Raw genomic sequence first — 26,253 nt, 5'->3', positions numbered from 1 at the left:
CTAGTGGTGGTGTATTTGGGGCAAAACAGAAGGAAGTGTGTCTCATCCTCTATTTGGTTTGTGTCACACTGTTGACATATTCTCTTTTCCTTAGGAGTCCAGGATTTTTTATGTCTGCCTTTTTCTATTTCTAGGTCATGATCACAGAGGCGATTCTCTCTCTCTCTCTCTCTCTCTATATATATATATATATATATATATATCTATATATATATATATATATATATATATATATATATATATATATATAATTTTTTTAAATATTAAATTAGTAATATATATGTTTATGTTTACATATACATTTAAACGTATACATAAATAAAACTTACGCAATCTGCACTCTGTAATACAAGTTCAAGAACAGGGTGGTTCTCCCCAAGAGGATCAAAGAGAACATTTATTAATATGGATTTTTTTTTTTATACAAATGCGTACTATTTTAAGGTACTGATCCAGTAAGTTAAAAATTAAGGTACTGATCCCTTTAGTACAGTTTCTGTTTGATTATAGACATGCACAATATTCAACTGTATTTTTGTTGGTTTGTTTGTTTTTTTATAATGGAAAAATGATTTATGCAGTCATGCACATGTTTTGACAGCTAATATGACGGTGATTTGATGCTTTGCAAAAGTTGCAGACACCTTTACCAATATCAAAATGCTTTTTTAGATGCAAAATTAATTTAAATTCCTTGTGCCGATTAAGAAATTAAAATAGGCCTAGGCTATTATAGTAAAGAAAATCCAATCTAAAATGTAAAACTAAATAAATTGCTAAATACTCTTGAAGCATAAAAGTGTGAAGCCTGCAACCCACAACAATTGTGGAAAGTAATTGAGTATTATTTTTGACAAACCATTTACTACGAATTTGATGTCATTTTGCTCACATGGATAATTGAATATTAATCAGATGATGTCATTGCGTTGCTGTGCCATAAGCCAGTCGTTGCATTGCTGATCATGATTTTGAAGATCGATAGATCTGTTCTTCACAACACACGCAGCGGTCTCAGATTAGTTCATAATAATCTTTATCTGTTTTGCGAACTTGTTTGAAAAATCAAATAAGCCAGAGATCAGTTATCAAGATTAAAAGATCCAGGATCTGCCAAAGCATCTTAGATTATTTAAGCGAGGTACGAAGAACGGACCGCAGGAGTGCGTTTTTGAAAAACAATCATTAGTTAACGAAGTTCACAAGCTGCATTGTTACAGTTTGTTGATTTATCAAAATAAGACTTTCTCCAGAAGAAAAAATATAATTTGAAATGCTATGAAAAATTTCTTGCTCTGTTGAACATCTTTTAGGAAATAATAAAAACAATTCACAGGAGAGCGCATAATTTTGACTTCAACTGATAATCGTTTTGAATAATTATGATTACAATTATGACCAAAATAATTGTGATTAGGATTTTTTTTCCATAATCGAGCAGCCCTAGTCAGTGTTAGTAAAAAGGTTAACCTTTAGATTAATCTTAAAATGGTTAAAACTCGGCTGACAGAAGACAGAAGCAATCAAAATGCAAGATAGGAGCAATAAATACGTATTGTGTAGTCCCAGCTGGTCACACACATTATATAGAAAAAAAGTTAAACAATAAACACTTTTTTTTTTTTTTTTTTTTTTTTTTTTTGCAATTAAATGGATTTTTATACAAATTTTAACAGTACTTTAAAGTCCACAGTAACAAAGGGTGATGGAAACCCAGCTAGTGAAAGTGATTTGGGGCTTATTTGGGATGCACAACAATGCACTGCTCACTTGCAGAATGCAGGCCTCTGAAGGGCATATAAGTCTGAGGTATGAATTTAGATAAAGTGGTGCAGCGCCAGTGGTCATATTGTTGGCAAAAATCAGCATCTTGAAGCAGCTATTGAAAGCAAATATAAATTCATAAAAACAGGTTACTCTCATGAATTACACAATGAAACCTAGTGATATCATGTTTCAAATTGAAGTATCTTATAGCAATGTCTGTGCCACGTTTTTTTGGAATAACACTATAAATTATGCAACAAAACATAAGTTCTCAGCATACAGTATACATTTGGATATTCAGTGACATTCTGTTGCATTTGCGAGTTGCTTTCTGCTGAGAGCATTGTAAATCAAGTATTAAAATGATTTGATTAAAAATTTAGGGCTGCAGTAAAAATCTGCAAATCTTCACAGATCTTTGAGGCCGTTGTTGAGTATATATATTAGTCTTAAGTACATATGTAATTTTTTTTATTTGAATTTCAGTAATACTATTGAATCGGCAAATGTTTAGTTGGTTTGTGTACAATGCAGTTTGTAATGTAATATTTGCTATCTTTTTGCAGATATATAATGGATTTACTTTAAGTGGTTCTAACTCTATTAGCATTGTGAACATTAAAGTTGACATGAAACCACAGTTAAGATTGCTGTTGTTTTCTGCTATTGTGATGTACATCGACTTGGTCAAACAGTTAAAAAAATAAAGAAAAAAAAGGCAGATTGGAACTTTGGAAGATGTAGGTGTAGGAAACAAAAAATGGAGGAAGACTTACAAATGGAGGAATGGGGGGCAGAAACTGGGGCAGAAATGCGCTAATAGCCCCACCCTAAATTCCTGACAGCCCTGCCCTAAAGCCCTGATAGACCCACCCTAAATGTCTGATACACCTCCCCTAAATGCCTGACAGCCCTGCCCTAAAGCCCTGATAGACCCACCCTAAATGTCTGATACACCTCCCCTAAATGCCTGACAGCCCTGCCCTAAAGCCCTGATAGACCCACCCTAAATGTCTGATACACCTCCCCTAAATGCCTGACAGCCCTGCCCTAAAGCCCTGATAGACCCACTCTAAATGTCTGATACACTTGCCCTAAATGACTGACAGCCCTGCCCTTAATTACTTTTAGCCCCGCCCTAGATGTCTGATAGCCCTGCCCTAAATGTCTGATATCCTCGCCCCAAATGACTGATAGTCCTGCCCTAAATGTTTGATAGCCCCACCCTAAAGGGCTGATAGCCCCGCCCTAAATGTTTGATAGCTCCACCCTTAAGGACTAATAGCGTCAGCTTAAATGTCTGATAGCCCTGCTTTAAATGACTGATACTCCTGCCCTAAATATCTGAAATCTCCACCTTAAATGACTGATAGCCCCACCCTAAATGTCTGATAGCCCTGCCTTAAATGACTGATACTCCTGCCCTAAATGTCTGATAGCTCCACTCTAAAGCTGCAGTCACACTGGGCTTTTCCTCCCATAGACTTCCGTTCATACGCACGCGAATGCGTCAGAACGGAAACAGATAATCCCACTCTAAATGTCTAACTGATCCATCCTAGAGGACTGATAGCATCAGCTTAAATGACTTATACTCCTGCCCTAAATGTTTGATAGCTCCACCTAAGGACTGATAGCCCCACCCTAAATGTCTGATAGCCCTGCCTTAAATAATTGATACTCCCACCCTAAATATCTAATAGCTCCTCCCTAAAGGAATAATAGCTCCACCCTAAATTTCTTAAAGAAAGACCCCCCCCCCAAACCCCCAAATGTCTGATAGTCCTTCCTAAATGTTTGATAGCTCTATCCTAAATGACTAATTGCCTTGTCCTAAAGGCCTGAGAAGTAAACAAAAGTTGTTTCAAGGGTTGTGGGAATGTTAGGGTTTTTGAGTAAAGGTTATGAGGCCAAATGAATGTTTACAAAATAATGAAGTGCACAGACACATCGATTATAACCAGCAGCACTACTATATTCACATAAAAAATAAGAAGAGTAAATTTAAATTTCATGCCGACTTTAAATGAACCTTTTTAGTTTACACTCAAAAATATTTCTGCTTAAATCCACATTTTTTTATTGATATTTTTCACAAAGTTCTGCACAAATATTAAAGAAATTAGCAGATTCTTCTTATTGTCATGATTCTAGAGTCATAATAACTATTGTTATTTTCTGTAGATTCAGCCATGTGTGCGCCAGATCTACAGTAAAAGGCCCTTCTGTTGTGAAGTTCATAAAACACCTGGCCAGAGAAGACCTGACAGGGTTCAGCTGGTAAAAAGATGCAAATTACTTGTCACGCCTTCAGTTAATTAGCTTCCAGCATAATCTGCCAATTACGTTAAAGAGCTGCACCTGCAGATACCCATCACAGCACAGCCAATTACGAGAGAAGCTAATATCCATGCTGCATTGACAATTTTCAGAAGAGCCTACCACTTAGTAAATAATTGAGTTGTATTGTAGTGTGTGTTTTTTTTGTATATGCGAGTGTTGTCGATTAAGTGCTATAGTTAGTATATGGGTTAGATTTTTTTGTTTTTAGAACAATGGTTGAAGTAAATTCTTCAGATCATTGCATTGTGAGGGACTTAATTCTGATAATGAGGTAATTTGTCAGGTAAAATAAATTGCGTTTAATTTGGAAGTAAACTACTTTCTACGCTTGCTATTATTACTTAGTTGACTTGAACATTTGTTACTTGAAATAGTGTTTTTTCTTCATTGACAGGGTTTTGTGGTGAAGTCTTGGAACCGACACAAGGGAGCGCTGCTGCTTCTTGTAAGTCTGCTGCAAACGTTTTATTCTGCCTGAGACATTTTAGCATGTCAGAGACGTTTTTTTTTTTTTTTTTTTTTTTTTTTTTGGTAGTGCAGAATTGTTAGTCTGGGATCTTAGCCACATGCCTTGTAGATGCTTATGCTTGTGTTTTTATTTCTAAATATGTTTTATGTATATGTGTTACACACACAGAAACAAAACTATAAAAACTTATTCTTTACATGGATATTTATATTGATATATTTAAATTGATATATTATTTATTTATTATTTATATTTATATCTAAATTTAAATAAACATTTTATTTTTTTTTACAAAAATTCTCCAATTGTGCTGCTAATATGTTTAGATATAATTAGATGATCCAGTGTTTCCCGTAGGATTTTATTCCAGCTGTGGCGGCAGCTTTTTACACAGATCCATCAACTACCTATGGCGTTATTCAAATGACTAATTTCGTGAGTGCAGTATTACGAATCGAGATCGCATTTATGTTATATGGGCATACATATCTCTGCTTGCGCTGATTTCTTCTGTTTGTGCACTAAACTTCTTGCACACGCCCTCAAATATACGCTGCTCGAGTGCAGGTTTTCTTGTGTGCGTTCAAATAGACGCTGCTGAAGTGCGATTTAACACGTTTATGTAACGGGTATGTCTCCGACATTTATTAGATTTGCTAGGAATATTTCTGAATGTCTCCAATAGACATACAGAGCGACATTAATGCGCCCTGAAGTAAATTGAAACAGCCATAAACTTTAGCAGGATAAAGTTATTACAAGCAAAAACCATAGACCTTTATCTATAGATAAAGTATGATTATATAAACTGTGTTCATCTTAACTGAAAGCTACATTTGTGTTTGCTATAACCTGATGAATCACGCACCTGTCAGTCAGTCAGCCAGCCAGCATGTCACTTTAAAGGGTTAAACAAATAACGCACAGAACTATTACGATTACAGAAACGTTTGCACTGTTATAATTCACTTAGCTTTTAATATATTTTGGTGCGATTTATAACCCACTATTAAAAAAAACAACAACTTAATGTTTTGAATGAGATGCTGTAATGTAGCCATGGCGGGATGAATTTTGGTGTGGCACCCCGCTAAAGCTGTGAACCTATACTGGTCTCGCGGTTCGGTTACGATTATCATGCCATTGATTAGGTTCAATTCGATATCTTGGTGCATCACGGTGCTTTCCATACACAGTTTTATATTTTCTTCAAGCAGATGTCTTGTATTAAAATGTATGAATATGTTTATACTTATATACTATTTGTAATGCAATTTTGTCATTTAATACAAACAGATTGATATATATATATATATATATATATATATAAACTGTACCATTTATAGCAATTAATATAAACAAATATAAATATCCTGCTCGCTTTCTGATCCTTGTCTACCAAGTTCTCTTACACCCCTTTGATTGGTCACACCCTCAACAAAAACGGCTGCGATTGGTTCTTGTGCGCTGCGCTCTTCACAGATTTATACTGATAAGCGCCAGACGGCAACCGCGATCACAGCTGATCCATGATAAACACGGTGGAGAAAACTCTGCAGACAAGCGCTCGTGTTTGTATCTAGAAATATCGCTGTAAAACAGCCGAGAGGGAAGGAAAAGTCAAGCCAGCAGGTCAAATGGGCCCACAGCGAGTAAGTGAGAGCAAGAGAGAGAGAAAAAATGGAGTACTTTTATTCTCTCAATCGCAGTGAAATAGGGCCTTCTGCTGTAAATGTCTGTGAAAAACTGATCCAGCAAACACACGTGGTGATATTGTGCACAGTTTCTACTTTTAGTTGGAGCCTTGTAAATACTCACACTCGCCTAGTAAGCTATGGTGACAGAGCACATATGAGATAAATGACGTCAGTATATACTATATATAAAATTTATTGATATGAACTTTTTAGATCTCTTTAGTACAATTTGTGTATGAACAGCTTGTGTAAGAACAGAACCCAGCTCCTGATCAGTGTGCCAAGTGGCATCATAATGATGATTGATAGCCTTCTTGACCAATGGTTGCACACCTAGTACAGGACAGAGTACACAACGGAAAAGAGCAAAACAGAAAACAAACACACAACATACATTCTTTTATAATAATAATAAAAATCATAATTACTAATACTAATTTGGAAACAGTTCAATGATTCAGTCACTCACAAAAGACTTCTGTACTTTAATGCTGTGTTAATCAACATATTTCGACTAATATCTTGAAGATTCGTTGACCCGCTCAAAAAAAAACACCCCTCCCATTCTTACTGAAAGATTCAGCAGTTAAGAACAAATCACTTTAACGATTCAAGACTTCTTTGGTGCTACATTGTTGGGTAAATTAGTATTTAATAAATCTATTTAGAAATGTGACCATGTGGGAGTTTAAATCGAAAACAGTTTTTAAATAATAAAATTGCACTATGACCCACTTTACCCACAGATGGTGGATCTAAAAGGTCTTTCCTCGTCTAGAAAAAGACCTGCTGCCGCTGGCATGTCTGATAGACCATAAACAGTCATTTTGCTTTCTTGTTTTGTATACCTTCATCTATGAGCGTTGTGTATATCATTATGAAGTGACTCATATGTTTGGCCAGTCGTGCGCTCTGAAAGGTCATCCAGCTCAGTCAATGATAATATTGCAGTGTGAATTGCTTGACTTAAGTCAGCGCTTCATAAGCAGATAAGACAAAATATTTGCTGAGTAAAGACCTGTTTATAGAACATTTTAAAATTAAAAAAACTATCTTGCTGTTTATAATTCACTTCAATTTTAATAGCACATTTGTTTCAATACTTGTTTATCCTTCGTCTGTCTGTTGGTTTAAACCGATTGTTTAAATGTTTTCTGTTTTCCAGCTTGTGACCAGTGTTTGTGTGCTGCAGGGTGTTCTCGCTTGTTCAATTTCACATTTTGGTTACTGGACAAGACCTTTTGGTATTTTCAATTTCACAGTCTCTTCGATCTGACAACTTCATTTAATGACAGGACTGATGTGTTCCCTCAGGTTTAAAGCTTCTCGGCACTCTCAAGAAAGGTGCTTTTATCCTTTTTCATTTAGGCCTTCATCCGTTTAAAGCAGACGTTCTTTAAACCGAGACCCAACCTAAAGAATGTGATTACGTGGTACAATATTCATGTTTATGCAATATCTATAGTTGTCTCAAATGACACACTATGCACTTGTACACCCAACGGAATTTAGTGTCAATTGGAACACTAACATATATAGCACATCATGATTTTGCCAAGTATGATGCTGGATTAACATCTACAGAACTCTTTTGTTTGAAAATATAATCCATACCTATTCGCTACCCCTAAACCCAACCATAACTGTCAATTATTCACCAAATAAGAGGTGAATAATAGTTAGAGAACCAGGGGCGACTGAGACTAAAAATCAGCCCTGGCACTGTAGCCACACCAGCCCACATTACCACACCGACACAGCCCCATCCACTGACACGCACATTCACTACTTATATTGGTGTACAGATGGTGAAATAATATAAGCAGTACCGTCTGTAATATATTTGAATATTTAATGTAATATGTAATATTAAATCTGTAATATATTTTAATATTTAAACATTTAATGTATATGACTGGAACAAAAACAACCCATTTATAACAAATTTATACATGGTCATTTCATTCCACAGTAAAATGAACCGCCAACTTATCCAGCATATGTTTTATGCAGTGGATGCCCTCTAAGCTGCAACCCATCTCCGGGAAACCCCTATACACACACATTCACACACATGCACTACAGACAATTAGGTCTACCCAATTCACGTATAGTACGTGTTTGGACTTGTGAGGGAAACCGGGAGGAAACCCACGCAAACATGCAACATTCACACAGAAACACCAACTTACCCTGCCGAGGCTTGAACCATCGACCTTCTTGCTGTGAGGCGACAGTGCTACCCACTGCGTTGCCCCCTTTCGAGACCATTTTAGTTAATTTTATGCATTTGGCAGTATCTGATTTTTTATTTTTTTTGCTTTCTCTGAGTTTTTCGGCCCCACCTTTCCTTTTTTACGGCCCATCTCTGACAATTAGCTTGTGTTGCACTTACTTACATTCTTGCCAGATTTTAGTTGCGTCCGTGTAACCTCTGATTGGGTCGGCCCATCTCGAAACGAGCTTTATTATTATTATTATTACTTTTATCGTCATCATCATCATCATCATCATCATCATCATATTTACATCTTGCAAGAAATTAAAGCTGCCTGCATGTAAAAACAATACATATAAAAAAAAATAAAATAAAAAGATTGCATACCGGCCCACATTTAAAAAATGGTCCGGCCCTTCTGGCATTTGCCAGAATTGCCAGATGGCCAGTCCGCCCCTGTAGATAACACTCGTGTAGAAATGCATAAACCTAATGAAAAGCCTAAACCTATACCTTAATTCTGATTGGCCGATCGGAATGTTGTTCCAGATCAACATGGATATTGATCCAGGAACATGTTCTACGGTACTTGGTGAAATCAGGTTAGGGGAGTTGAATGTTGTTCCAATTGGAACACTAACTTTTATATACTAAACGGAAATTCAAAGCATTTCCCAGGCAACATTTTTTGGTTGCTAAACTATTGAAATAAAGCACCAAATTACCAAATTTACTGTCTTGAGTACAGCTGCATCCACCATCAGGTGTGGGAGAAGTTTGCTTGAACAATCCATAATGAAATAATCCAACCTCTACATTGAGTGCATGTGCTCAATATTCCACCTTTTTTAATTTTACAACTTTTTTTTCACAGGTGAAGAAGTGCAAGAAACGGGTATTTAAAGTGCACTTATTTCGAATTTTTTACATTTTCAATGTAAATATACTGTAAAACCCAAAAAGTTTAGGTAACTCAAGCCGTTTGTGGAAACTGATTGCATCAAACAATTTGAGATAAACTAATCTATTGACCTTATTCTGAAATGCGGAAGTGCGCCTGTTTTTGAGATTTTTTTTTAGAACTTCAAATTCAGTTGCCTATGGGAGAAATGACAAGGAATAATAAACGGCAGAAAACGGTTAAACGGTTAAACTACTTGCTCTACAAACAAATGTTTGCATGACTATATAGACCAAGTAGAATAATATAATAAAGAAATATCAGTTTGCAATATCAAACAGCGAAACGAGCAGTTTTTAATGCCTAAAAATTAATGGAAATGAATGAGACCGGAAGTCTCGAGCCAAAAAGATTCAAATGGCTGCGCACGCTTGTCGGCGAAGAATAAGGTGAATATGAGTACTGTGAACTTACACCATTTAAATTGAAGTAATGAGATTTAACTCCTTGCCTTAAAGAGTTCAAAACGCTTTTCAAATGAGTAGAATTAACTTTCAGTAAATTGAGTTAACTACACACATTTCTTCTGATAAAGCTGACTGTTGGGTTTTACAGTGTACACTGTAAAAAGCGATTAGTTACTTAGCTAGGAAACCAATTGCCTTGAAAGCAACAAGTTGACTTTTACATGAATAATGTAAGTAAACCCATTGTAACTTGGAACTGTTAAGTTGACTTAATTGTTATGTTATATAAGTATGCAAATTGTACTTACTTTTTTTAAAGTCAACTAATCCCTTTTTACACTGTCAGAGTGTTTTAGCACGTCTGTTTTAAAATAATTACTGTAATTATCACAATATTTCATATTTGGTGCTTCATTACAAGTTCACGAAACCCTTAAGTACTTTTTTTTTTTTTGAGATTTTAATAGATTTGTGTGTGTTGAGCATCAGTTAGACAATGTTGACGCCTGTCAGCTTTAATTGTGGGAAAACGGAATAATTTTGAGCTTTTGTCAGCTAATTTCAGCTTCTGGGTTTAAAATGATTTTTGAGGAAAAAAATCGGCGATGTAGCGCAAAACTTCAAGTGGAGTGATGACGCGTCGGTTTCTCATTATTATTCTTAATTATTCATGACTGCTCGTGCTTTCCGAAGGCAAGACACAGACCTGCCAGTGCCAAGCTGTGAGACACGGACCCATGGCATGCAGTATTTAGCTGTTCATGAAGGGACGTATGTGTTTGTTTACATGATCCACGGGATTTGTTGCATGTTTTTTCCCGCGATTCTGTCAGAGCCGACACAGCAAAGCTGTTTGTGTGCAGCAAGCATTTTTGTCGTGAGAGCAGTATGAGAATTGGAGAATGGCAAACGTTGTCTTTTATCAGGAGTTTGTTCACATTTAGACACATCGCCGTGCTGCTGTGTTTGCCTAAATCCTCCAGATTGCCAACAAGACTAATGGTTAAAGTAGACAGAGCAAGAGAGTCTGCATTCAGACCTGGGATTGAGGGAGAATATTTATATTCATTTATCATTTATAGTGTTTATATGAACACGATTATCTTTATAATGATCTAAATTGTAGTTATCTTTATATGAAATTATGAATAACATTTGTAGCAGGGCATTAAATTGCTGTTTATTTCTTTGCATTTTAACTTTTGTAAACTATAAACTCGTGCATCTCCTCACGGTTTGTGTCTCATTTTGTGAGCCGACTGACAACAGTTGTTTGCTCCCCTCCTTCTCCCCTGCTGGCCACGCCCACTTCTGTCATTTTGCTCACGGAGCTCCACGCCCATTATGATGCATCTTTTGAAAAAAATTCTGAGGTAGACCTGAACCGAAAATAGGGGGTGTCCTGGCCCTTTAAGGAACTTAACAGTTTCAAGTTACAATAGATTACATTATATTTGTAAAGTCAACTTGTTGCTTTTTAAGGCAATTGGTTTACTCGCTTCAAGTGTTCAAGTGTTGGCGTGGGTTTTCTCCTGGTGCTCCGGTTTCCCCAACAGTCCAAAGACACATACTTTAGTTTATTCAATTCATCTGTGTGTGTGTGTGTGAGAACTGTGTATATGTGTGTGGATGTTTCTCAGTAATGGGTTGCGGCCTGAAATGCATTGGCTGCATAAAACATATGCTGGAATAGTTTGGTTCATTGTGCTTTGGCGACCACCTGATAAATAAGGGACTAAGACGAATTAAAAATTTATAAATTAATTCATTAATTTATTTTCTGCAGGCAAAAAATTCGGTGCATCCAAATACTTGTCCAAAAGCTGCTTGAATTAGAATTCAAGTTATGAAAGGGAAACAAAAATCCCTGCATAGGTTTTTGTTGTTTTTAGCATTTGAAAATATAGAATTGAAATTCAGTAGTTTGGGGATATCACACCTATTTTTTTTCTGAATTCTTTTTGATATTGGTTTTTATCCAGTCAGTCGAAGAAGTTAATAGTGTTACTCGTAAGACAGTTTTGTTTTTTGCAGTATATTTGTGCATCTCAGAAATTCACTGTTTCTTTTCTGATTGAATCGACCAATTTTTGATAAACTTGTTTGAAATTAGCAGTGAAACATATTTTTTTTTTGTCAGTATCACACACCCTATTATTATACTAGTATTTAATAATATTTTGAATGTGTGTCCATTCATCCATCCATACGTCCATCCATCCATACTTCCATAGCTTATCTTCATTTTAGTTTCATTTAATAAATAAATAAATAAATAAGAATACACAATATCTGGAATCACGTATGAGTAAATATGTAGAATAAATAATGACATGAACTATTCCATTAATGTAATTACATATTTCCCAGGGGCTTTGAGTAAAGTGCCACATTATTTACTTTTATAGCCATTATCTGTTTTCAGCAGATGGGTGAAGATCCTCATTATGCCCCTGATTCTAATCACTGTTGGGCAAATGTTAATGGACTGTGATATGAATCAAAGTATGAGGGTCAATTAGAAGAGGTCTCATTTTGGTGTCCACATCAAATAAATTTTGTTAAAATATTTTTATTTACATAAAGAGTGTATTAAATGCAAGCAAAGGTTCTGTTTCAGAAATAAAATCGTGAAAATGTCAAAATTTGCTTGGCTAGACGGTTAATATTGATCAAATGGAAGGGGAAAATCCTTTCCAACCTTTAAGCAATGGCTTATGGGCTTTTTACACCGCTTGACCTGAAAAAAGCTGTACAGTACTGTAAGAGGGTTTACTGATCTCACTTGGAAACCTGTTTTAGATCACATAACCTTTCAGTTATTTTATAGTAGTATAAATTTTCTGTTATTTCTTTCTTCTCGTAATTCCTTTTGGATAATATTATTTGTTTGTTTTTTATTTTAATGTTATAAATGTTTATAGAACGTAAATGTAGATGTGTGTGACAAGTTTGGTTTGTTGTGTAAAAAAAAAAAAAGGAAACCGCTGTATTGCATGTTTCATATCTAACAAGTTCAATAAAAACACTTTTTTTAGGTTAAATAATGATCCATTAAACATAAACATAATTATACATTAAGTATATAAATAATAAGGTAAAATTCCACATATATACACAAAAATACAGACATGAAATAATAATAATAATAATAATATTATTGTTAATAATAATAAAATCAAACAGAAGGGAATATATATATATATATATATATATATATATATATATATATATATATATATATATATATATATATATATATATATATATATATATATTGTAAAAGAAAGCATCTTTTTAGAAAGAAGTCCATAAAACAGCAGATAAAGAATTAATTTGCAGTTTTTGTACAATTATTTACTATACACCAATCCAGACAATATATCACTTCAAACAATTAAAAAGGTCAAAAGAAGTACTTTTTTTTTTTTTTTTTTTTTTTTTTTTTTTTACTTTTCAACATCAAAAGGCATTGGAGGAAACATCAAGTCCCACACTGGAATTCAAAAGCATAAATGAGTGGACAAAACAAAACATGAATCCTAAAACTAGTAATTTGTTAAAATACAGAGATATTTATTCATTTATTTATTTATTTTTATTTATTTATTTATTTTTTTGCAGTGGACATTTTTCTTATTTTAAATGATAAAAAACATGTTGACAAATAGGTAAAACCTAGCAATTATAAAATTTTATAATAGCAATTTAGAATTAGTGAGTATTTTGTTTCAGCACCATGATCCTTGAGTCTTTCAATACGTCATCAAGTGATTCTTACTATATAATATAATGTAATATAATAATATAATGACTGAAATTTTTTTTTTTTTTTTAAAGCTGTTGTTACACTAAATTACTTGCTATTGGTTGTCTTCTGGGCACTATAAGAATATTTGTTAATAGCTTTTGTGTGGTGTTTTTGTTTTTGTGTGATATTTACGGTTGTGAATTGCATTATGGTATTATGCATTATGGGATGTTGATCATATTGGGATGTTGATCTCTGCTCTGTCGACTTTTTATATTGAAAATTCAAGATGCAAAAAAATGAACAAAGAGACTTTTATTGACATTTTTGTAGTTTAGTCTAATAATGTATAAGTATAGAGATAGTATAGTATGAAATAATAGATAGATAAATGAGTCTGAAAAATAAAAGAAAATGTGCTGGCAATTTATTACAAGGTTTTTATACTGGAATCTATAACACCAACACAGACAATATATAACTTTAACCAATAAAAAATGTGAATAAGTCACTTGTTTTATTTGGTGATTTAACCATTTCATGGTTAAACATTGTTGGAGGAAAGATCAAGGTCTCTTAATGCAATTCAAAGCATAATTAAACTCTTGATATGTTTCGTTATATAGGTTTTTCAGCCTCTGTTTTGTTAACAAAAAAAAGCATAATTATTCCTGAAAAAATAAAATGCTGATTTACAGGTATAATTATTTTTAACAGTTTAAATCACTGGAAAAAATGAATAAGAGTCTTTATTGGTCAGTATGCTGCATGGAAATGCAATGAATTCGCAAACAAACTCTGTTCCGTCTTCGTAAAGGAAGTAAATGAAGTGTTCTGGATGCCGTGTTTTGCCATTAGCCGCTGCACAGATTTAGTTTGCATTAGACTGGCTGCAGATGATTTATTTCTAAGGTCAAGCAGTGTGGTCAGTGTCATTACGCTCACAGTTTCCTCTCAGTAAACAGTCTCCAGAGACCCTCACAAAACTGCAAGCTTCATGATCCTACAGTGTTTTTAGAGCATTTCTTAGCGACCCCCAATGCCCCTCTTCTCGTAAAAAAGACAGTTCATTGGTCTGAAAAGACATGGCGGTACATAGTTGAATATATGTATAAGTATAGAAGTATTTTTCCCCAATTTCTGTTTAACGGAGAGAAGATTTTTTTTTCAACATTTCTAAACGCATCAGTTTTAATAACTCATTTCTAATAACTGATTTATTTTGACTTTGCCATGATGACAGTTCATAATATTTTCCTAAATACTTTCAAGATCATATTTAGATTAAAGTGCAATTTAAAAGCTTAACTAGGTTAATTAGACAGGTCATTGTATAAAGATGGTTTGTTCTGTATGCAATTAAAAAAAAATGTATAACTGCAAAATAATGGCAAAATTTTTTAATAAACTCATAAAACATTGAGATTCAAATCAAATTAGATTATTTCAGTTTGCAATTAATTGTTTTACATGACTTATAGATAGGGGTGTACTGAAACACTCAGCTCACGATGCGATGCGTGTCATGATAAAATGCTCACGATTTGCTATGCATTACGATATTTGGAATAAAATTTGAAAATGAAAAATTGAATATATATATATATATATATATATATATATATATATATATATATATATATATATATATATATATATATATATATATATATATATATTTATATATATATATATATATATATATATTTATATATTTATATATATTTATTTATATATTTATATATATATTTATTTATATATATATATATATATATATTTATATATATATATATATATATATATATATATATATTTATATATATATATATATATATATATATATATATATATATATATATATATATATATATATATATATATATTATTTATATATATATATAATATATTATTTATATATATATATATATATATAATATATTATTTATATATATATATATATATATATATATATATTATTTATATATATATATATTATTTATATATATATAATATATTATATATATATATATATATATATATATATATATATATATATATATATATATATATTTTATATATATATATATATATATATATATATATATATATATATATATATATTTTTTTTTTTTTTTTTTTTTTTTTAATTACAAAATTGTCCACAAATTTCTGGAAATTAAAACCACAAAATCATTTTTATTGCAAAAAGTCACAAATTAATCTTAAAAACCAGGGGGTCTGAAAAATGTTGACCTTTAAATGGCTTAAAAAGATTAATAACTGCTTTCATTCTAGCCGAAGTAAAACAAGTAATAATGAAAATATTATAGGAAATACTGTGAAAAATTCCCTGCTCTGTTAAACATAATTTGGGAAATATTTGAAAAAAAAATTTTTTTTTGACTTAAACAGTATAATCCATTTTAGTTTAAAGATGCTCACATGTTCATGTTAGCTGCAGCATCTGTCTTAAAGCATCATACTTTAGTGTGCGCACGTCTTTCTCCTGCGTTTGAGCTGATATCAGCGCTTTTCTCAGCTGAATGAGCTTTCCAGTGTGTTCCCACAGCCCATAAAACAATAGGTAGTTCATCCTTTTTTATCTGCTAAATGGCACGTGTCTGGTGAGTGTGCTTTTATGCATGTGAAGGTCCATGTGCTCTGCTGGTTTTTTTTTTTTTTTTTTTTTTGCGTCGTAGCCTTCATGGTGTGTGTAGATTGAAGACTTGATTTATTTATTGGCTTTTCATATTCACTGAAACCTGAGCTGTAATTTGTCTTTTGGCTCTTGTGCACAGATTGTATATCATGCTGCATAATGGACTAGCATAAAAATGTCAATTATATTTCTTCTTGTTCCCAAGCCATATGTTTGTTTGTTTTTTTTTTTGGTTTTTTTTTTTTGCTTCTTTTATTAAAATGCACAATGAGATTTTATTTGTGCTGCTGTTTTATTTATTTATTTATTATTAGTGCTGGGCAAAAATTAATCGTGATAATAAAATAAAAGTTTGTTTCAGCGTAATATGTTTATGTATTGTGTATATTTATTATGTAAACATAAATACACAAATACAAATATTATACATGAGGTTTATGTTTAGATATACATTTGTGTATGTTATACAAATTGTATATAACAATTTTTTCGTATTGTTTTTTTCACATATAGCTTACATAATAAATGTATATACAGTAACACACACACATATATATATATATACATATATATATATATATATATATATATATATATATATATATATATATATATATATATACACACACACAAATGGAGAAATATTCTATTTTTCATATTGTTCACTGTCAGATTTTTGTGTGTTCATGCTTCTAATTATATATTTCAATTAATTTTGGATGAATAAATAATTACAAATAATTTGGTTTTAAATATTTTAATAAATATCCAGAATCTAAAATTAAATAATAATTCCTTACGTTTTTATTTAGCGCTTTTCTGGACACACAAATCGCTTTACACATTTTTAGGGGAATATACAGCCATCTTGCAACTGACCACACACCAGCTGATTGGTGGGGACAGGGTGATAAAGCCAATTATGATATGGGGATGGTTAGGAGGCCATGATGGACAGAGACCAGTGGTCAAATTTGGTCAGGATGCCGGGGTTAAACCCCTACTGTTTTTTTTTTTTTTTTTTTTTTTTTGGGATTTTTAACAACCACAGAGAGTCAGGACCTGTTTAATGTCTCATCTGAAAAGACGACGCTCAATGAGCCCCCATCAATATACTGGGGTGTTAGGATCCACACAGACCACAGGGTGAGCGCCCCCTTGCTGGCCTCACTAACATCACTTCTGGCAGCAACCTAGCTTTTCCATCTGGTCGCATTCATGTACTGACCAGGCACAAACCTGGTCTGCTTCAGCGGAGGACCATCTGACCAGTAATCAATCAAATATGAGAGTGATATGCTTTATCATAATGCAAATTATAATGTTGTAAGGCTAACATTTCTTTGCAGCTTTTTATTACGTTTTAAAGCTGTTTCAAATATTTGTTGTTTCATAATTTCCATTTTATACAAAATGATGACGAATTTTAATATTATTTGTTCATAATTATTGGACGCAACTTGAAAATTATCGTTGTATTGTAGTTTTTATTATTTATTGGCATCGTTTGCTTTTAAAAAATATTTTTTTTGTTAATTAGTTGTATTTATAATAACTTCAAATATGTATTTTGGTATTTTTTTATTTAACGTTTTGTCAGTTAATTTCTGCTAGCTAAAATAAAATGTATATTATTTTATTTGAAGTAATACATGGTATATACAGTTGAAGTCAGAATTATTGGCCCCCCTGAAATATTCAACCACTTGTTTATTTTTTTCCCTACTTTCTGTTCAACAGAAGATTTTTTTCAACACATTTCTAAACATAATAGTTTTAATTACTCATTTCTAATAATTTATTTGATTTATTTTCTGTCATGATGACAGTAAATAATATTTGACTAGATATTTTTCAAGACACTTCTATACAGCTTAAAGTGACATTTAAAGGCTTATCTAGGGTAATTAGGGTAAATATGCAGGTTAGGGTAATTAGGCAACTTATTGTATTACTGTGGTTCTGTAGATTATCAAAAAAATATATCGCTTAAAGGGATAATAATTTTGTCCCTGAAATTGTGTTTAAAAAAATTAAAAACTGCTTTTATTCTAGCTGAAATAAAGCAATATAAGACTTTCTCCAGAAGAAAAAATATTATCAGACATACTGTGAACATTTCCTTGCTCTGTTAAACATTACTTGGGAAATACTTAAAGAAGAAAACAATTTGAAGGGGGCTAATAATTCTGACTTAAACTGTATGTTACTAAATTAAAATAACACTGTAGAAATATCCCTAAATTAGCAGTTTTATTTTGTTTCATGTTTTTATATTTTATATTTCCCCTTTTATTTATGCTTTTAAATTGCAACAACTTTTAACCTTAAAGTTGGAAAAGGTGACTTTTATTAACAGTGTACAGTAATATATTGTCTGCTGTTGTATATTAACCTTGATAATAAACTGCCAGTACATTTTCTGTTATTTTACAGACTTATTTTTCTATATATTATTTCTTATACATGATATTATTTCATACCACTAAAATGTCAATAAAAGTCACTTTGTTAAAATGTACAGTTAAATTTTCAACATCAGAAGTCGACAGAGCTGAGTTCAACATCATATAATGCAAGTCACAACTGTAAACAAGCTGAAAACACTTGCGGAAACTGTAAACAGATTAACAGATTTTTTTATTATTTTTTTACAGCAATCTGAGCCTATTCCAGCATGCCAATTTATCCTCTCAAATCGAGTTTCTCCTGAAGAATGATGTCAGTGAGGCTAAGCGCTGTTCTCATATAACTTGTCATATAACAACATAAAGATGAGTAAATGATAACAGTATTGTGCGATTTGTACAATAGCAGGAAAAGTAGAGTCAGGGTGGCTTTAGCTGGAGAGTGCAGATAGTGCAGTACTTATAGAAGCAGTGAATGAATGACAGTAAGCCTGTTTCTCCTGGCCTGTTATGACCAGAGGTCTGCTCCCTGCAGGGTAAGACTCGCGGCTTGTGCCAAAACCTCTCTGCATTGACAAGCTTTTCCTGGCAGATGCCAAGTGCTCATGCAGTGGTGTAGAATGAGACTCTGAACACATCGATCAGATGTCAAACGAGTCAATCACTGTGTGGCGTCTGTATGCATAATGCATGGCCGGATTGTGGACCATTCGGAATTTAATTGAGGATGCTTTTCAAATTCGGGTCGAGTTTGGTTGTCTGATTTGAGGCTGATTCGGACTGAAATTTGCAAGTAGAATTCAAAAAGTGCAGAATCAGACAGGTTGTTGTTGTTGTTTAAGCTGCACAGTATATTAAAATATCGTCACTAAAGGATGTGTATGTCAATTTCAGATTTGTCTGAAAAGTTTCATCACCCAAAACTTTGTACAAAATCAGTTTACTCCGTTTCCTAATCTTCCTCCTGATTCAAAAATGCACACCATTCTTTCTTTTAACCCACACAGAAAAGGCATAGTCTCAAATTAAATCACTTTTATTGTTACATCATCAGCAGCACGTGTGCTATGATGAGAGAAAAGCTTAGGTGCTGGCTCCAGACATTACAAAATACAGATCGTGCAAATACAACGACAGTGCAAAATACAACAGTGCAAAATACAACAGCATACCCCCCCTCCCCCCACCCCAAAAAAGCGATATGTGCAATGAATAGGTGTCCATATAGGTTAAGGGTGTCACGATTTCGATTTTTAATCGAAATCGATCGAAATTTTTGCTCAACTTCGATTACCGAATCAAAAAATAGAATAGTCAATGCTGCCACGCCCCCATGTCACGTCAGCTTGGCTTGCCAAGCGGGAAAAAAACATGCTTGTTGAAGTGCTTGTTAAACTGCAGACGCAGGAGACCCGTTGACAGCTTAAATCCTCTCCTCTTTCAATGAAGTCGCTGGTGTGGAAGTATTTTGGATATCCAGTTAGTTATGTTGACAACGTTCGTGTTGTCGACAAAAAAAAAACACAGTTTGCAAGCTCTGCTATGTACGTATTACGGTTGGGATGATAGACGATGGGTGCATCGCGATCCTTCGCCCTGCACCCGTTGCAAATCCGCTCGCGAAAAATACATACTCAGGCCCTGTTTACACTAATGTGTCTTTGTTTTTAAATGGCATTTTAGAACGACGACGATCCACATCCACACTGGCGTGTAGCATTTCTGAGCAGCCTCCTTCCTCACTACCGCTGAAAACGCACATCACGTGACCACACACACCCATTCACACACAGACACAGACGCACACACATTGTCATGCGCTCGAGACAGCGGGTCAAGGCAGTCAGCGGGTCAGTAGACTGCTTCCGTCTTTTACTTTCACACAAGTACTTAGTCATTTTAGCGAACACCTCAGATCATTCATCAGATCGTTCATTCCACTGCTGAAGGAAAATGAATGAATGAATGAATGAATTTACTTAAACACTTTTTTATTTAATACATTTGAAGACTGAGAACCTAGTTGCTTACATTTTTGTGAATTGTAAAATGAGTTGCCCAGGGTAGTTTGGTTGCACATTCAGATGGAAAAACCACTAGAGGGCGCTGTGTACAATTTTTCAAAATGTAAAATGCACTGCTCTGTGTTTTGTTGCACATTTAGGTGACAAATTCACTAGAGCGCTGTCTACATTATTGCGAAATTTAAAACATGTTGCTCCGGGTATGTCTTATTGCACATTCAGATGATAAATCCACTAGAGGGCGATGTCTACATTTTTGTGAGTCTAAAATGGTTCCCGGAAGTTTAAGCAAAGATTTAAATTTGGAAATTTCTCTTACAGAAACGTATGGATTCACTGCAGGAAACCTGTATTCATCCCCTGAGCCACGTGAGGTACATTTCATTAATGATGGATGAGCTTTATTGGACCAGTTTTGGACTGCTTATAAAAAAAATCAGCCAACTTTTGCCATTGGAGAGCTGAAAAAGACCATGATCACTTTTAAAATACCTTCGGCTTGATTTGACTGAAAGAAGAAAGTCATACTGTACACCTAGAAGGCCCTGAGGGTGAGTAAATCTTAAGATAATTTACTTTTCTTGTAATATTTTATACTAAAATAGTCAATTTTACTAGTTCCTCAATCAGTCCTGTTGCAAACCCAAAAAAGATTTAAAAGCAGACTGTTTTGACTTATTTCTCGAGTTTTTAACTACTTTCAGATATTATACATGCGTCCTTAGCACTAGTAAAACAGACATGGGTATATCCTGCGACAAAATCATCACTAAAAACAGATATGCAACAAATAAAGAATCAAGAAGACATCAAGAGAGTTTTTTACCAGTGTATGTTGCAGTGTATGCAAGTTGAAGCAAATATCGATGTAGGAGACCAATGAACAATTAGCCAGAAAGCCTGCAAGTGATTCCCAGCCAATCGTGGCTAAAACCAGCTATTAGTCTGCTATTTTTGGATGTTTCCATCCAGCAAATTGGTTTTATTATGGTATTGTTGGTGACTCAGCTCAAGTCAGTATATGTGATATGATTTCAGCTGTCAATCACTGGTGACCAGGTACAATCTTTTATTCAGTCAGCCCTCAGGTGAAAGTGCTCAAAACAGCAATCACTCCTCGTCCCAGAGTGCAGCGGTGGAAGTAAAATGATTAGCATATTTGCTCGTATGCCATTGGTGTGGTAGAAACAAATTGATGCTTAGGTTTGGAAGGCAGCAACTACTCAAGGATTGTGATCCACTCTTCCTTTTTCCTACCTATTATAATACAAAAAACACTTTTATAAGGGGTTTAAACACAATTGTGTGTCAACAGTGTGTGTATATATCCAGCCTCTAATCAGACCCCTAGTTTTTTGCGATTTTTCTTCTTAAAAAAAAAAAAAAAAAAAAAGGACTGATTTTGTGGTGGTAATTCCCTGAAATTTGCACACAATATTGCGATTTAAAAATAAATATATAAATTTTAAAACATTTATGTATTAACCATTTTAGGTAGCATACTATGTTAGGTGTACAATCTGAAACCACTGACAATAACACAAATCATAAAAATAAAGCTTCTTTATTTTGGTCTTTTGTCAAGAAAGGACTAACAATATCGGTTTGTATCGAATGTGATTCTAAAAAAATTAGATACATTTATACAGATAATGAATACACTATGCTGATGCATAGGCATTTGAAGCTCCGCCCTCTTTTGAAAAGAGCACAATCTCGCTTGAATTTAAAGGTGCAGTATGCAAGTTTGACACCTGGTGGTTGAACTAGGTATTGCATTCCTGTATCAAAACACATGCAAGTGCAGGTTGCCAGATTGAGGACCAACAGGAGTGTGCCTCACTATCCAGCCTTAAGGCTGATTTGTGTTCTAAGTAAAAGTACTGGCATGCAATAGATGGAATATTTCCATTTTAAAAGGAGTTTTTGTTCTAACCAACACTTGAAATTGATATTTAGAAACGGCTTCTTCTTCTTGCAGCTTCTTTCTTGCAGCTGAACAATATAAAACTGACAATCATTCCCTCAGGTACACCTTATGTGCTTTATTCAGTGTCAAATGCTAATAATATGAGTTTGAATGCCATTTTACATGACATTTATTGCCATACTATTAAAAGCAGCAGCAGATAGTTCACCTCAGATCTTAAAGATAAAATAAACCGCTTGAAATTGAACTGCGAAATAATGCAAGCCAACATATATCAGTGATTCAGCATCTATATTTAATAATGTTAAAGAGGTTTAAAATGTATTCATTAGATTATAAACCTTACTATTTCATTGGAGTGCAGTGAGTGCACCATTCTGTGCTTCTGAATGGCCGTGTTAGTCTTACGCCTGTTTCACACCGCAAGCGTCAGCGGCGCGTGAGCAGAGCGTGAGCAGCGCGTATGTCGAGCAGTAGCAGCACGCAGGCGTTTGCCTTTCACACCAGCTGCGTCTGCAGCGCGCAGTTCTTCGGCAGCTGCTGCAGAGATCAACCTATCTCTGTCTATTCTATCTAGTTACCCATGTCTCTCTATATACAAATACACCTTTTAAACTTTTCATCTGTCCAGCGGCAGAATAACAGCTCAATAATTCATGCTCGTGCAGATGATGAGACGGACAAAAGTTACCAATGCATGCCATTATTTTACTTATTTTCGTGTTGTCAGATTCACAGTGCAAACAGCTCCCGGTAGGAATAACTCGAGTGAACATAAAACAAAGCCGATTTAAACTTTCTTCCTCTGCTCAGCTGCACAGCACACAGCGAGCTCACATAATCCAGTATGCGTGTCGAACTACACTACCCACAATACACTTCGCTATGGACTACAAATCCCGTAAATATTCTATTTCCCCTCTCCTACAACACTAGTGTGCAACTTAAGCAAAACTGATACTAAAATTGTTTTACATTTGGTTTTGTAGTTCGGGCCTAAATAAATGTTGCCGTTTTTAATCGTTTTAAGTTCATTTGAATGACTATATGTATACCATTTGACGTTATCAACGTATTTATTGGGTAAAATTGCTACTTTTTACTGTCATTCATTGTGTTTTGGTCATTATCAATGCACTGTCACTTTTATTGAGCGTGAGCAGCGCGTCAAAAATAGACCCAGCGCCGAAACTATCGCTGCACTGCTGCTTCGGCGACGCTCACGCCTCGCACTGACGCGCTGCTGCTGCGTGCGGTATGAAAGCTATAATCTGTTAACATGGACGCCGAAAACACACGCGCTGCTCACGCTCTGCTCACGCGCCGCTGACGCTTGCGGTGTGAAACAGGCGTTAGTCGTGTTTCATTTGGTGCAAACAGCCAGATTGCTTATCACTGCAAATCTTGTCATATGTTGGTAGGACACAAGGTTATAATGTAACCTGGTCACCTAATGTTTACGTTGGTAATATTTATATTATTTGCTAATTAATAACCTTGTGGAACTCTGAATCTGCGTCTCATTTCGGAGTCTGCTACTGTCCACCAGAGGTTGCATTTGGGTCACGGATGTGTGCTTTGAGAGCCTTCCTGACTGAATGAATGAAATGCACGGTTTTCCAACCAGGCTGGGGTGATGAAATATAATTGGCTAAAGTGGCTGTAGGCATTTTAAAAGACCCAAAACAAAGACATTGCATACGCATTGAAAACAGAATAACTGACTTTAGCATTGTTTTTCAGATAAACAACTTCACTTAGCTTGTTTCTGAAATATCTGAAAACATATTTTGGTAATTTTATACTTTTAGAAGAATCAAAAGCTTACAAACAGCACCTTTAAAGTGACGGTCACAAAAATGGCACAATTTGGATCATAGCTTAAAAGGGGCATTTTTAAAGTGTTCTAAAAAATATTAGTGTGGTATTTTAAACTGAAACTTCACATACACACTCTAGGAACATCAGATTCTTACTATACATCTTGCAAAAAGGAAAATAATTGGTCTCCTTTAAGATCAAACCTATATTTCAGTGAGATTTTTTATTTTTATTTATTTTTTTCTTCAAAGTGTATCAGTATTATGCCTCTTCTCGATTTTACTCTTGTTTGTTTTGTTAACAAATAGCTAAACCGCATGTGTCGCATCCAGGAATGTCTGGTAATAAATCACACAGAGGAATGTGAAATAATAAAAAACGATTTCAGTTATCGCATTATCCACTTGCCTTTTATTCAAGGACTTCTTTTGGGTATGCTACATGGCCGGCTTGCTCAGTCTCAACATAACAACAGACTCCGAGTAAGCTGTTCAAAAGTTATTTACATGTAGAAATATGCAAAATAATATTGTAATATGCTAATCCTCACACTCGGCATATTTGCTGTAATGGGGAGCCTGTAAACAGAATCCAGACATTACAATATTTGCAAAAGTCAGAATGTGAATGCAAATACACGGATTGCATCTGGGCTGTGTGAGCAGTATTGTTTTCTTTTGGTCTGCGTCTAGAATAATTATAAACAAGCGGTATGTATTTTTGTCGCAGCCTTCTTTCATTGATTTGATATTGATTTAATTGGTTGAGAGATATCTGTTACCCTGACCGTTTTCCGATTGTTGTTGTAATTTGTCTTCTATGAGCATCAGTATCCATGATCTTATGTCATTTAAGGCTGGATTTGCAAGTGCGCTGTGAATGGATCCCTGAACTATTACCCCCCCCCCCCCCCCCAAAAAAAAAAAGAACAATGGACATCGGTATTGATTGAACCACAGCCCATAGATCAAGCCTAGTGATAGTTACTGATTACCCAGCTGCAGATAAATTAAGATTCACATTTAGACTGCTTTTGGTAATGCTTATAGTGCATGACGATGGATTCATCCAGACTAACATTTTTGGATTGCTTTTTTATTTGTCGACACCTAAAATCACCATATACACCTAGCATTGATATGTTTTTACTTATCTGCTCATAAATAAACAACTATTCCCAGCAGGCACCTTGATATCAAATCAATATCAAATTGACATTAGCCATGATGTCAAAAATCCAAATCGATTTGATGTCAAAATCTTGATGTCTATTTGACATCCACACATTAATGCCTTTTTGACCACCTAAATAGCAACACAAAGTATTAAAATATAAGAAAAGTTGTATTCATCTGATGGCTTCAATTGCAAATTACGAATGTACACTGGATTTTGTATCCCTAAAATGCATTTAAACTACCTTGATGTCAAAACAATATCATATAGACATTAGCCATGAAATAAAAAAGCATTTAAAAAATGCAAATCGATTTGATGTCAAAATCTTGACGTCTATTTGACATCCTCACAATGGTGCCTTTATGACCACCAAAATAACGACACGAGTATTAAAATATAAGAAAAGTTTTATTCATCTGAAAGCTTTAATTCCAAATTATGTTGATAAACTGGATTATGTCTTCCTAAAATGCATTTAAACTACCTTGATGTCAAAACAACATCAAATAAACATTAGCCATGACGTCAAAAACACGTCAAAAATGCTAATCGATTTGAGGTCAAAATCTTGACGTCTATTTGACATCCTCACAATGATGCCTTTATGACCACCAAAATA

The 26,253-nt window shown here is 34.0% G+C and overlaps 2 protein-coding genes across 2 annotated transcripts in view; both read left to right on the top strand.

Moving 5' to 3' along the window:
• agap3 (ArfGAP with GTPase domain, ankyrin repeat and PH domain 3) overlaps positions 1-26,253 on the top strand; it is a 985,397-nt gene that overhangs the window by 415,180 nt on the left and 543,964 nt on the right. The gene's annotated exons all lie outside the window — the stretch shown is intronic.
• The window catches only part of asic1c (acid-sensing (proton-gated) ion channel 1c), a 215,793-nt gene continuing 193,740 nt past the window's right edge, over positions 4,201-26,253 (top strand). Inside the window, exons 1-3 of the mRNA XM_073940211.1 lie at positions 4,201-4,393; positions 4,505-4,555; positions 21,026-21,255. The gene's annotated coding sequence lies outside the window, so the exon portion shown is untranslated. The remainder of the gene's footprint in view (positions 4,394-4,504; positions 4,556-21,025; positions 21,256-26,253) is intronic.

This window comes from Danio rerio, chromosome 24, assembly GCF_049306965.1.
Source record: "Danio rerio strain Tuebingen ecotype United States chromosome 24, GRCz12tu, whole genome shotgun sequence".
NCBI classification, from domain to species: Eukaryota; Metazoa; Chordata; class Actinopteri; order Cypriniformes; family Danionidae; genus Danio; species Danio rerio.
Note: the sequence above shows the minus strand (reverse complement) of the source record. Positions and strands in the feature narration are given on the sequence as shown.